We start from the raw sequence: 13007 nt of genomic DNA, 5'->3' as shown, positions 1-13007 counted from the left end.
ATGCAATCTAGCCATGCCTTTTTAAAAAAATACTTATAAAAACATGAGTTTTACTAGCATTTGTGGATGGGTGTTTAATATACCAACATTTAAAATTCCAACTGGCTCTCAAATTAACACTGCTCATTTAAAATTAGTAGAAGAGTTGCAATCAAAGAGGGGGAAAAATTTCTAAGCTTGAACTGGATGAATTAAGATATAAATATGATTTATTGTTTGTCAGTGCATATAGTTCAATAGTGATGTCTAGTTATTGCTTGCTTTTCTAAACTTTTTGAACAATTTCAAACCACTTATTTTGCATACTTATTTCAACAAAAAAGAATATAAGGAGTTCCTGTTGTGGCTCAATGGAAACAAATCTGACTAGGATCCATGAGGATGCAGCTTCGATCCCTGGCCTCACTCAGTGGGTTAAGGATCTGGTGTTGCTGTAGCTGTGGCTTAGGCCAGCGGTTCAACCCCTAGCCTGGGAACCTCCATATGCCGTGTGTGTGGCCCTAAAAGAGTCAAAAAAAAAAAAAAGAAGAAAAGAATATAAAACATTTGGGAAACTCCTTCAGAAAGCCAATTTACATGACTTAAAAAACAATCAATGTAAAACTTTATATTCTTATTTTGTTTTATGACAAAATATTATATTGCCCAAATTGATTCAGTTTGGTTCCAAACAACTGTCTGGCTGCCTCAGGTAATTAAATCCATCCAAAGGCTTACTGAGAAAAATAACATGTCATAGTTTACATCCATAGAGCTATGTTAAATGTTGGCAACAGCAGTAGAATAAAGGCCCAAGTGTCTACTTCTTAGGGAACGACACTAATTTTAGATAAGTTTTAATATGTGTATTTAAAAAAATCACCACACAACTTGACAACACAACCTCCTTCCTCTAAAAGTTGCCCTTGAAACCATAATGTCTCTTTATCCCTTATCACCACTCATCAGCACCCACTCAAGGAATCTTTCAAAACAAGCATACAGAAGAAAACAACACTATTTTCAAATAATTCTGTACCCTCAAATCCTTCCTATCTCACCTGTAACTCCCTAGGACTAAAACCATCCTCTGTGTTCTTTGGTAACCTGACTTATTTAGACAGAGCAAAAGTAAATTGAAAAGGTTTTTAAAAATTGAGAATGTTGGTTGGGTTTCTTTTAAACAATTCCCACTCCTCTCCTCTCCTCACTAAAGGATTCAGAGGTACAGAGACAGAGGAAGGTAAAATATATTGAGTATATACAAAGCCCAAAGCATATTATATATATCAACACATTTAATGCTTATTATTGTCTAATAAAGTATTTCCCCACTGTAGAGATGAGAAAGCAGACCTAGAGAGATCAATTAGCTTGTCTAAGACAGTCTTATAAGCAGTAAGAAGCCCAGACCCAGAGTGTGAATGGGGACCTACTCCAAAGCTCAGGTCACACACTGCATTTTGTTCTCCTATCAAGCAGCTGTGCCCTTAGGCAAGTAAGCCACTTGAACCCTGAGTCTCAGTTTCCTCACCTATAAGGCAGATATACAGCATCTTGTCTTACTTTATTTTTATTTATTTATTCTTATTTTTTTGTCTTTTTGCCTTTTCTAGGGCCGCTCCCATGGCATATGGAGATTCCCAGGCTAGGGGTCTAATCAGAGCTGTAAGCCACCAGCCTACGCCAGAGCCACAGCAACACGGAATCCAAGCCACGTCTGCAACCTACACCACAGCTCACGGCAACGCCAGATCCTTAACCCACTGAGCAAGGGCAGGGATCAAACCCGAAACCTCATGGTTCCTAGTCGGATTCGTTAACCACTGAGCCATGACGGGAACTCCCCACATGTCTTACTTTATAAAAGTATTTTTTTTAAAGTGGACCTATCTTAATTCACTCAATAGATTTCTCTTCTCTTTTTTTTTTAGGGCCACATGGGCAGCATATGGAAGTTCCCAAGCTAGGAGTAGAATTGGAGCTGCAGCTACTGGCCTGCACCACACCCACAGCAACACCAGATCCAAGCTGTTTCTGTAACCTACACTGTAGCTCATGGCAACACCGGATCCTTAACCCACTGAGCGAGGCCAGGGATTGAACCCACATCCTCATAGATACTAGTCAAGTTCATTGCCGCTGAGCCATAAAAGGAACTCCTCACTAGATCTTTGTGGTCCTTACCTATACACCAGCACTGCAGGCAGCCCTGGGGGTAGGGCAGGGAATAAAAAGACTGGGTCCCCTGTCTCAGTGTTTGCAATTATTATCCTTACAAATGTATAGTTTTATATGTAATTCTCTCCATCTCCTGATCACGTTCAATAGAATTCATCACATTAACATCATTAAAAGTAGTGGCATTAGAGGAGAGAAGGCAAGATGGCAGAAGAGTAGGGGGAAGTGCTTGCCCTCTCTCACAAACACAGCAAAAAACCCCCACATCTACATGTTAAACAACTGGCACATAACAGCAACTAAATGCCGGCAGAACTTAAACTTCCAATAATAGCAAGAATCTCGTGACATAACTGGGTAAAACAAGAGAAAAGAGGAGAGTGAGAGAAGGGGAATTGGGACCGGACAGGTGCTCCCAAAAGGGAACTGTGAAGGAGAAAGGGCACCCACACCCTGGAAAGTCACCTAATCGACGGAAAGATCAACCAAGCTGGAGGAAATCTCCAGACGCCAAGAAGAGAGCAGCAGTAGGTCTGAGATCTGAAAAACAGAGTGAGAGCCAAACAGATCATCTGAACTACTGGCAGAGTCACCAAAAACCAAGACGCTCAGGTGGGGGGCTGGGCACCGAGACCTCGGCTCGGAGGTTAGTCCCAGAGCGGGCTGGGGTTGGCAGTGCGGAGACAGCCTGGGGGACTTGAAGCAGTCAGTCGGGTTGGTGATGCGGGGACAGCCTGAGGGACTAGGAAGTGGTGCAGTGGGTAGAGGGAGCAATATGCTAGGAACTAGGGAGTGGAAAGCCACAACAGAGGGAACCTGGGAGAAGAGCTGGACCCACAGGACAGACAAGGCGCCAGTGTTGGGGAGGGGAGAGGAAGAGCAGCGGGCCACCAGAGAATACTCCTTGTGCCCCAGTGAGAGCACGTGCCAGTCAGCTAGCAGAGAGCAGTGCTTCCCAGTGTATCCCCTCTCCCCCTACACCACGAGCGCACCCGACCTGAGGCCACCTGCCAACCCGGAGGGCTGGGGAGGGCTGGCCTCACCACTCGCAGGAAGCCTACCGCCTCAAGGGCTTTCCCCACCCTGGCCTGCCTGCCCTCTGGAGGAGCTATACCCTGCAGAGCAGCGCCAAGCACCACCAGCCCCTGGAAGAGGCCCACAGGCCAGAAATGCCAGAGCAAGTTCTGCCCAGCCATAGGAAGTCTGCATTCATCGCACTGCAGACCTGCCAGTCCCGCCTGCCCTTGGGAAGTCCTCCTTTGCTTCACAGTGACCCTGCCAGCCCTGCCTACCCTCAAGAAATGACCCGCTGCCTCAGAGAAGACTGGCCAACACCACCAGCCCTTGCGAAAGACTCCACAGCAGTGCCAGGGCAAACCCTGCCCAGCCACGGGGAGTACACCTACACCAAGAAAAAGAAAATAACAAGCAAGATGAAGAAGCTCAGAAACCATCCCCAGTTAAACCAACAGATGAACTCACCTGAAGCAGTCAACAATGAAACAGAACTCTGCAGTCTGACAGACTTGGAGATCAAAAGGGAGACTGTGAAAATACTGAAGGAATTAAGAGAAGATATGAACAGTAATGCAGACTCCCTCAGAAAGGAACTAGAAAATATAAAGGAAAACTAGAAAATTCATTTGCAAAAATACAAACTGAGCTAAGGGCAGTAAAAACCAGAATGAATAATGCAGAACAAATTAGTGATGTGGAAGATAGAATAATGGAGGAGTTCCCGTCGTGGCGCAGTGGTTAACGAATCCAACTAGGAACCATGAGGTTGCGGGTTCAGTCCCTGCCCTTGCTCAGTGGGTTAACGATCCGACGTTGCCGTGAGCTGTGGTGTAGGTTGCAGACGCGGCTCGGATCCCGCGTTGCTGTGGCTCTGGTGTAGGCCGGTGGCTACAGCTCCGATTCAACCCCTAGCCTGGGAACCTCCATATGCCGCGGGAGCGGCCCAAGAAATAGCAACAACAACAACAACAACAACAACAAAGACAAAAAAAAAAAAAAGATAGAATAATGGAAACCACCCAAACAGGACAGCAGACAGAAAACCAAAAGAAAAAAACATGATAGCAATATAAGAGACCTACAGGATAATATAAAGCGGGCCAATCTATGCATAATAGGAATTCCAGAAGGAGTAGAAAAAGATAAGGGGATGGAAAATATATTTGAAGAAATTATCACTGAAAACTTCCCAAATCTAAAGGATACTGATTTCAAGACACAGGAAGCACAGAGGGCCCCAAACAAGTTGAACCCAAATAGATCCACACCAAGATACATTATAATAAAAATGGCAAAAGTTAATGATAAAGAGAGGATCCTAAAGGCAGCAAGAGAAAAGCAAAATGTCACTTATAAGGGAACCCCCATAAGGCTATCAGCTGATTTCTCTACAGAAACTCTACAGGCCAGGAGGGAATGGCAAGAAATATTTAAAGTGCTGAAAGGAAAAAATATGTAACCTAGAATACTCTATCCAGTAAGAATATCATTTAAAATAGAAGGGGAAATAAATTTTTTTCCAACAAACAAAAGCTAAAAGAATACAGCAATACAAAACCCATTCTAAAAGAAATATTCAAAGGGCTTCTCTAAATCAAAAAAAGAGAGAGAGAGAGGAAGAACTAGAATGGAGGAAACCACAACCAGAGAGCAGTCACTCAAATAAGCCAGCATACAGATCTAATCATGAACATGTTTAAAACAAAATAAAATTAAAAAGAAAAAAAGAGACATCAAAATCATAAAATGTGGGCAAGGGAAGTAATGAAATAAATAGATTCTTTTTAATTTTTTTTTAATTTTAGTACGGTAATGAAGTGTTTGAACCTACAGGACTATCAGACTAAAACACACAATTATAGGAAGGGGTTAACATACTTAAAAAACAGGGCAACCACAAATCAAAACCAAACATTACATTTGCAAAAAATGAAAAGAAAAACACTCAAGCAGAAAATAACTGGAGACCATCCAACCAAAAAAAGAAAGAATGGAGAATCATAGAACCAACTGGAAAAGGAGGTTTAAAATGGCAATAAATAATCATCTATCAATTATCCCCTTAAATGTCAATGGACAGAATGCTTCAATCAAAAGACACAGAGTTGCTGACTGGATAAAAAGGCAAAAACCTTCAATCTGCTGCCTATAAGAAACTCACCTTAGGACAAAGGACACATATAGACTGAAAATGAGGGGGTGGGAAAAAATATTTCATGCCAATGGACATGACAGGAAAGCAGGAGTTGCAATACTTATATCAGACAAAATAGACTCTAAAACAAAACCATAAAGAAAGACAAAGAAGGACACTATATAATGATTAAAGGATCCATTCAAGAAGAGGATATTACTATCATCAACATATATGCCCCAAATACAGGAGCACACAGATACACACAACAAATATTAACAGACATAAAGGAAGAAATTGATGGGAATACAATCATAATAGGAGACCTTAACACCCACTCACATCAGTGGACAGATTCTCTAGACAGAAAACCAGTAAAGCAACAGAGATCTTAAAATAAACAACAGAAAAGTTAGACTTAATTGACATCTTCAGGACACTACATCCAAAAAAATCAGAATACACATTCTTCTCAAGTGTGCATGGAACATTCTCAAGAATTGATCACATATTGGGGCACAAAACTAACCTCAACAAATTTAAGAGTATAGAAATTACTTCAAGTATCTTCTCTGACCACAATGGTATAAAACTAGAAATCAACCACAGGAAAATAAATGAGAAAAAACCTCCTACATAGAGACTAAACAACATATTACTAAAAAACCAATGGGTCAATGAGGAAATCAAGAAGGAAATTAAAAACTACCTTGAAACAAATGATAATGAAGACACAACCTCTCAAAATCTATAGGATGCTGCAAAAGCAGTGCTGAGGAAAATTCATAGCAATACAGGCCTTCCTCAAAAAAGAAGAAAGATCTCAAATTGACAACTTAACCCACCACCTAAATGAATTAGAAAAAGAAGAACAAAAAAGACCTAAAGTCAACAGAAGGAAGGACATTATAAAGCTCAAAGAGGAAATCAATAAAATAGAGATTCAAAAAACAATAGAGAAAATTAGTAAAACCAAGAGCTGGTTCTTTGAAAAGGTAAACAAAATTGACAAACCTATGGCTAGACTCACTAAGAAGAGGAGAGAAAGAACCCAAATAAACAAAATTAGAAATGAAAAAGGAGAAATCACAACGGATACTGCAGAAATACAAAAAACCATAAGAGAATACTATGAACAACTGTATGCCAACAAGTTTGACAATCTGGAAGAAATGGACAACTTTCTAGAATCTTACAGCTTGCCAAAACTGAATCAAGAAGAAATAGACCAACTGAACACACCGATCACTAGAAATGAAATTGAAGAGGTCATAAAATCACTCCCTACAAATAAAAGCCCAGGACCAGATGGCTTCACAGGTGAATTCTACCAAACATACACAGAGGATCTGGTGCCCATCCTCCTTAAACTTTTTCGAAAGGTTGAGAAAGAAGGAATACTCCCAAAGACATTCTATGATGCCACCATCACCCTCATTCCAAAACCAGACAGAGATACCACCAAAAAAGAAAACTATCAGCCAATATCTCTGATGAATACAGATGCAAAAATTCTCAACAAAATTTTGGCCAACCGAATCCAACAACATATCAAAAAAATCATACACCATGACCAGGTAAGGTTCATCCCAGGTTCACAAGGATGGTTCAACATACACAAATCAATCAATGTCATACACCACATTAACAAAAGAAAAGTCAATAACCATACGATCATCTCAATAGAGCAGAAAAAAGCATTTGACAAAGTCCAATATCCATTTATGATAAAAACTCTCACCAAAGTGGGTATAGAAGGAACATTCCTGAACATAATCAAAGCCATTTATAACAAACCCACAGCAAATATAATACTTAATGGAGAAAAACTGAAAGCCTTCTCACTCAAATCTGGACCAAGACAGGGATGCCCACTCTCACCACTGCTATTCAACATAGTTTTGGAAGTCCTAGCCACAGCAATTAGACAAACAAAAGAAATAAAAGGCATCCAAATAGGAAGAGAAGAGATAAAACTGTCACTGTATGCAGACGACATGACACTATACGTAGGAAACCCTAAGGACTCAACCCAAAGACTACTTGACCTGATCAACAGATTCAGCAAAGTACCAGGATATAAAGATTAACATTCAGAAATCAGTCGCATTTCTCTATACTAACAATGAAATATTAGAAAAGGAATACAAAAATACAATACCTGGAGTTCCCGTCGTGGCGCAGTGGTTAACGAATCCAACTAGGAACCATGAGGTTGCGGGTTCAGTCCCTGCCCTTGCTCAGTGGGTTAACGATCCGGCGTTGCCGTGAGCTGTGGTGTAGGTTGCAGACGCGGCTCGGATCCCGCGTTGCTGTGGCTCTGGCGTAGGCCGGTGGCTACAGCTCCGATTGGACCCCTAGCCTGGGAACCTCCATATGCCGCAAGAGCGGCCCAAGAAATGGCAAAAAGACAACAACAAAAAAAAATTGCAATACCTTTTAAAATTGCACCCCAAAAAATCAAATATCTGGGAACACACCTGACCAAGGAGGTAAAGGACTTATATGATGAGAACTATAAAACATTAATCAAGGAAATTAAAGAGGATTCAAAGAAATGGAAAGATATTCCATGTTCATGGATTAGAAAAATTAATATTGGCCATACTTCCCAAAGCAATCTATAGATTCAATGCAATCCCTATCAAATTACCCATGACATTTCTCACAGAACTAGAACAAACCATCCAGAAATTTATATGGAACCACAAAAGACCCAGACTTGCCAAAGCAATCCTGAGGAACAAAAGCCAAGCAGGAGGCATAACTCTCCCAGAGCTCAAGCAATATTACAAAGCCACAGTCATCAAAACAGTATGGTACTGGTATCAAAACAGACAGACAGACCAATGGAACAGAATAGAGAACCCAGAATTAAACCCTGACACCTTTGGTCAATTAATCTTTGACAAAGGAGGCAAGAGCATAAAATGGGAAAAAGAAAGTCTATTCAGCAAGCATTGCTGGGAAACCTGGACAGCTGCATGCAAAGCAATGAAACTAGAACACACTCTCATACCATGCACAAAAATAAACTCAAAATGGCTGAAAGACCTAAATAAAAGACAGGACACCATCAAACTCCTGGAAGAGAACATAAGCAAAAACACTCTCTGACATCAACCTCATGAATATTTTCTCAGGTCATTCTCCCAAGGCAATAGAAATAAGAGCAAGAATAAACCAATGGGACCTGATCAAACTGACAAGCTTTTGAATAGCAAAGGAAACCCAAAAGAAACCAAAAAGACAACTTAGAGAATGGGAGAAAATAGTTTCAAACAATGTAATGGACAAGGTTTAATCTCTAGGATATACAAGCAACTTATATAACTCAACAGCAAAAAAGCCAACCACCCAATTGAAAAATGGGCAAAAGACCTGAATAGACATTTTTCCAAGGAAGATATACAGATGGCCAACAAGCACATGAAAAAATGCTCAACATCCCTAATTAGAGAAATGCAAATCAAAACTACCACGAGATACCACCTCACACCAGTCAGAATGGCCATCATTAATAGGTCCACAAATAACAAGTGCTGGAGGGGGTGTGGAGAAAAGGGAACCCTCCTGCACTGTTGGTGGGAATGTAAGCTGGTACAGCCACTATGGAGAAAAGTATGGAGGTACCTTAGAAATCTATACATAGAACTACCATATGACCCAGCAATCCCACTCTTGGGAATATATCTGGACAAAACTTTCCTTAAAAAAGGCACATGCACCCACATGTTCATTGCAGCACTATTCACAATAGCCAAGACATGGAAACAACCCAAATGTCCATCGACAGACGATTGGATTAGGAAGATGTGGTATACATAGACAATGGAATACTACTCAGCCATAAAAAATGACATAATGCCATTTGCAGCAACATGGATGCAACGAGACACTCTCATACTGAGTGAAATAAGTCAGAAAGTAAAACACAAATACCGTATGATATCACTTATAACTGGAATCTAATATACAACCCAAATGAACATTTCCACAGAAAAGAAAATGGTAGACTTGGAGAATGGACTTGGGGCTGCCCAGTGGGGAGAGAGAGAGAGTGGGAAGGATTGGGAGCTTGGGGTTAACGGATGCAAACTACTGCTCTTGGAATGGATTTACAATGAGATCCTGCTATGTAGCATTGAGAACTCTGTCTAGATACTTACATCACAACACAACAATGGGAGGAAAAAGTACGTATACATATATGTGTAACTTGGTCCCCATGCTGTACAGCAGAAAAATAAATAAATAAAAATAAAAAAAATTTAAAAAGTAGTAGCATTAATATCTAGTGTTTATTGAACACTTACTACATAGAAGACATGTAGACAATGCTTTGTTACCTCAGTTGATCCTGACAACCACCTTTTTTTTTTCCTTTGGCCTTTTAGGGCCACACCCACAGTATATGGAAATTCCTAGGCTAGGGGTTGAATCAGAGCTGCAGCTACCGGCCTACGCCACCGCTACCGCCACAGCAACATGGGATCCAAGCTGCATCTGTGACCTACACCACAGTTCATGGCAACACTGGATCCTTTAACCTACTGAGTGAGGTGAGGGATCAAACCTGTGTCCTCATGGATGTCCGGTTCGTTACTGCTGAGCCACTACAGGAACTCCAATTTTCTAATATTTATATTTGTTGATTTAAGGGTGAAGCTATTCACAAAAATGTACTATTAAGTTGTGGACCTTATATAAATCACTCAATCTGAGTTTCCATCAACTCATTTTCAATATGATATAACTGGATGAGATGATTCTTCTAAGAACAACAAAAATGAGATGATGGAAAGTCACATTATTTTAAAAATTGACTCCAGAAGCCTGACCAAGAACAGCCTTAACCTCAGCTTGACTAAACTTCAGTCAGGCAGAACTTCCTGACTCTAGGCCCTGATCTCCCTTTCCTTAGAGCACTGTCTTTAGAAAACTTGTCCTAATTGAAGTTCCCATCATGGTACAGCGGCAATGAATCCAACTAGGAACCATGAGGTTGTGGGGTTCAATCCCTGGCCTCGCTCAGTGGGTTAAGGATACCACGTTGCTATAAGCTGTGGTGTAGGTCACAGACGCGGCTCGAAAATCTGGCACTGCTGTGGCTGTGGCCAGCGGCTACAGCTCCGATTAGACCCCTAGCTTGGGAACCTCCGTGTGCTACAGATGCGGCCCTAAAAGGCGAAAAGACAAAAAAAGAAAAAAAGAAAACTTATCCTAGTAAATTCTTTTTTTGTTCCTCTGGGATATATGGACAACCTTTTAGAAATTTTGTTGGTTTTAGAACTTAGGAATGTGTTCTTTGAGGTCCTGGGATCCATTTTTTTGACATGTAATCATCAAGGAAGAAAGTGCCCTATCTCCCAGTCTCCATTGGAAGGTAGGAGCCTTACTTCTTTTTTTTTTTTTTTTTTTTTTTTGTCTTTTTGCCTTTTCTAGGGCCGTTCCCATGGCATATGGAGGTTCCCAGGCTAGGGGTCTAATCGGAGCTGTAGCCGCCGGCCTACGCCAGAGCCACAGCAACGCGGGATTCGAGCCACGCCTGCAACCTACACCACAGCTCACAGCAACGCCAGGTCGTTAACCCACTGAGCGAGGCCAGGGACCGAACCCTCAACCTCATGGTTCCTAGTCGTTTGTTAACCACTGAGCCACGACGGGAACTCCAGGAGCCTTACTTCTAATGAGCAACAATATGTAAACACAGATGGCCTAACCACAGAGAAACACACTTGCAAACTCAGGAAGTAACTTAATGTGCTGGACACTCTCATTGATCAACCTCCCCTCAACGTCCTCCAGTACTTTTCTACAGCTCATCCCAGTGCTTAAAAAACACCCTGTCAGAGTTCCCGTCATTGCGCAGTGGTTAACGAATCTGACTAGGAACCATGGGGTTGCGGGTTTGGTCCCTGCCCTTGCTCAGTGGGTTAATGATCCGGTGTTGCCGTGAGCTGTGGTGTAGGTTGCAGATGCGGCTCGGATCCCGCGTTGCTGTGGCTCCGATGTAGGCCAGGGGCTACAGCTCCGATTCAATCCCTAGCCCGGGAACCTCCATATGCCGAGGGAGCGGCCCAAGAAATGGCAAAAAGACAAAAAAAAAAAAAAAAAAAAAAAACACCCTGTCTTTTGTTTCAGGAAGCTGAATTCAGACCCAATTCTGCTTCTCTGAAGAAAGTCTTCCTTCCTAATTTGGTCCGGTGTACTTTCTGCTGTGACCAACCTCACTCTCCGACTTGCAAATCTAAAGCTTCATGATCCATCAAAATGTGAAGATCTGTAGGAAATTAATCATTTTCTTTAAAATCAATTATTGTTGTTAAAGCACTATCATAAATTCAAAATTTTTAAAACTTTAATCCTTTTCATTTTCTCTAAACACCAGTTAGTATAATGTTCCAAGTATTTTTAAATCTGTTAATTACTTTTTGTCGTATTAAAATAACTATTTTCATACATTCAAAATATCCATATGCAAAATATTAAAACAAAAGTAACATATGATAAGCAAATTAATCTACATCTACCCAATCACCAAATCCTAGTTTATATTCTTAAGGACTTCTTGAACTGACCATTCTTCTCCCCTGCATTATTGTTTCCCTAATAAAGATCTCCACCATCTCCTTCCTAGTTACTGACTTCTCTCCCTACGGGGTCTCTCCCTTCAAACTCTCCCCAGTGCTCCCTCCACACTGCCACAGAAATCTGATTACAGCACTCTCCTGCCTAAAGTGCCGAGAGCCTACAAGATAATGTCCAAACTCCTCATCCCTGCTTACAGGTTCCCTCCTCTTATACCCACCTCGATTCCTATCCCTGGCATGTTAACTACTTGCTAAAATCCAAAGATGCCAGGTTGCTTTCTGCCTACATAAGGATGCTCATGCAGTTCCTTCTATCAGAAAATCTCTCCCCCTTTGATTACATCCCAGACACTGCACCCAACGGTCACCGTCACAATGGAACCCTCCTTTACAACTTCACCACATGCCTAGAGATCTCTAAAAATGACTGCAGTTCATCCAATCCTCTCAGTAATTATGGTAGTATACCGTCTTTGTATACATCTTAATTTTTAAATTCCAAACTCCTAACAGAGTGCCAGCGAATAAGAGATACTCGTAAAATGTTTATTGGAAAGACTATTAGCTTTCAGACTTCTTACCTCCTACATAAAACATAGTTCATCTTCTTATCTAGACAAAAATCAAATTTAGCATTCAAAATGATGCTAAATAAATATGATAATCTTGATGTTACAATATTTAGAATATAATAGAAGTATCAACATTAAGAATGATATCCATACATTTAGCTCATGTTTTATTTTTGAAGACCCAATATTATTTTTCACTTGCTGCCCCCTGCTGGGACTCTATGTAAAAATATGATTAAAAGTAGTTACATAAAACTTTTGAAAACAGGATGTATTAAGACCACATGTGTGAAAATATTATTGGACTAGGGTTATTTCCAAGTGCTTTTAAAACAAGACAGTATGAACCATATTTCAGCATTAGAACAAAATTCCTTATAATTTCTGATCCCTCCTAATTCTCAAATCACTCAAGTAAACTAGTTAGGGAGAACAGCAAGTTGTATCCTATTGGAGGGTATCCCTCAATAAAGGGGAGGGGAGCTTTTTGCGTAAGAGCAAAGGCAGGCGGGAAGGCATGTGAGGGTAAAT

General features: G+C 40.9%; 1 protein-coding gene across 2 annotated transcripts in view; it reads right to left on the bottom strand.

The window, feature by feature from the left end:
• Positions 1 to 13007, bottom strand: part of IMPACT (impact RWD domain protein) — a 37212-nt gene that overhangs the window by 17695 nt on the left and 6510 nt on the right. The gene's annotated exons all lie outside the window — the stretch shown is intronic.

This window comes from Sus scrofa, chromosome 6, assembly GCF_000003025.6.
Source record: "Sus scrofa isolate TJ Tabasco breed Duroc chromosome 6, Sscrofa11.1, whole genome shotgun sequence".
NCBI classification, from domain to species: domain Eukaryota; kingdom Metazoa; phylum Chordata; class Mammalia; order Artiodactyla; family Suidae; genus Sus; species Sus scrofa.
The sequence above is the reverse complement of the archived record's forward strand: the minus strand, read 5'-3'. Positions and strand labels throughout refer to the sequence as shown.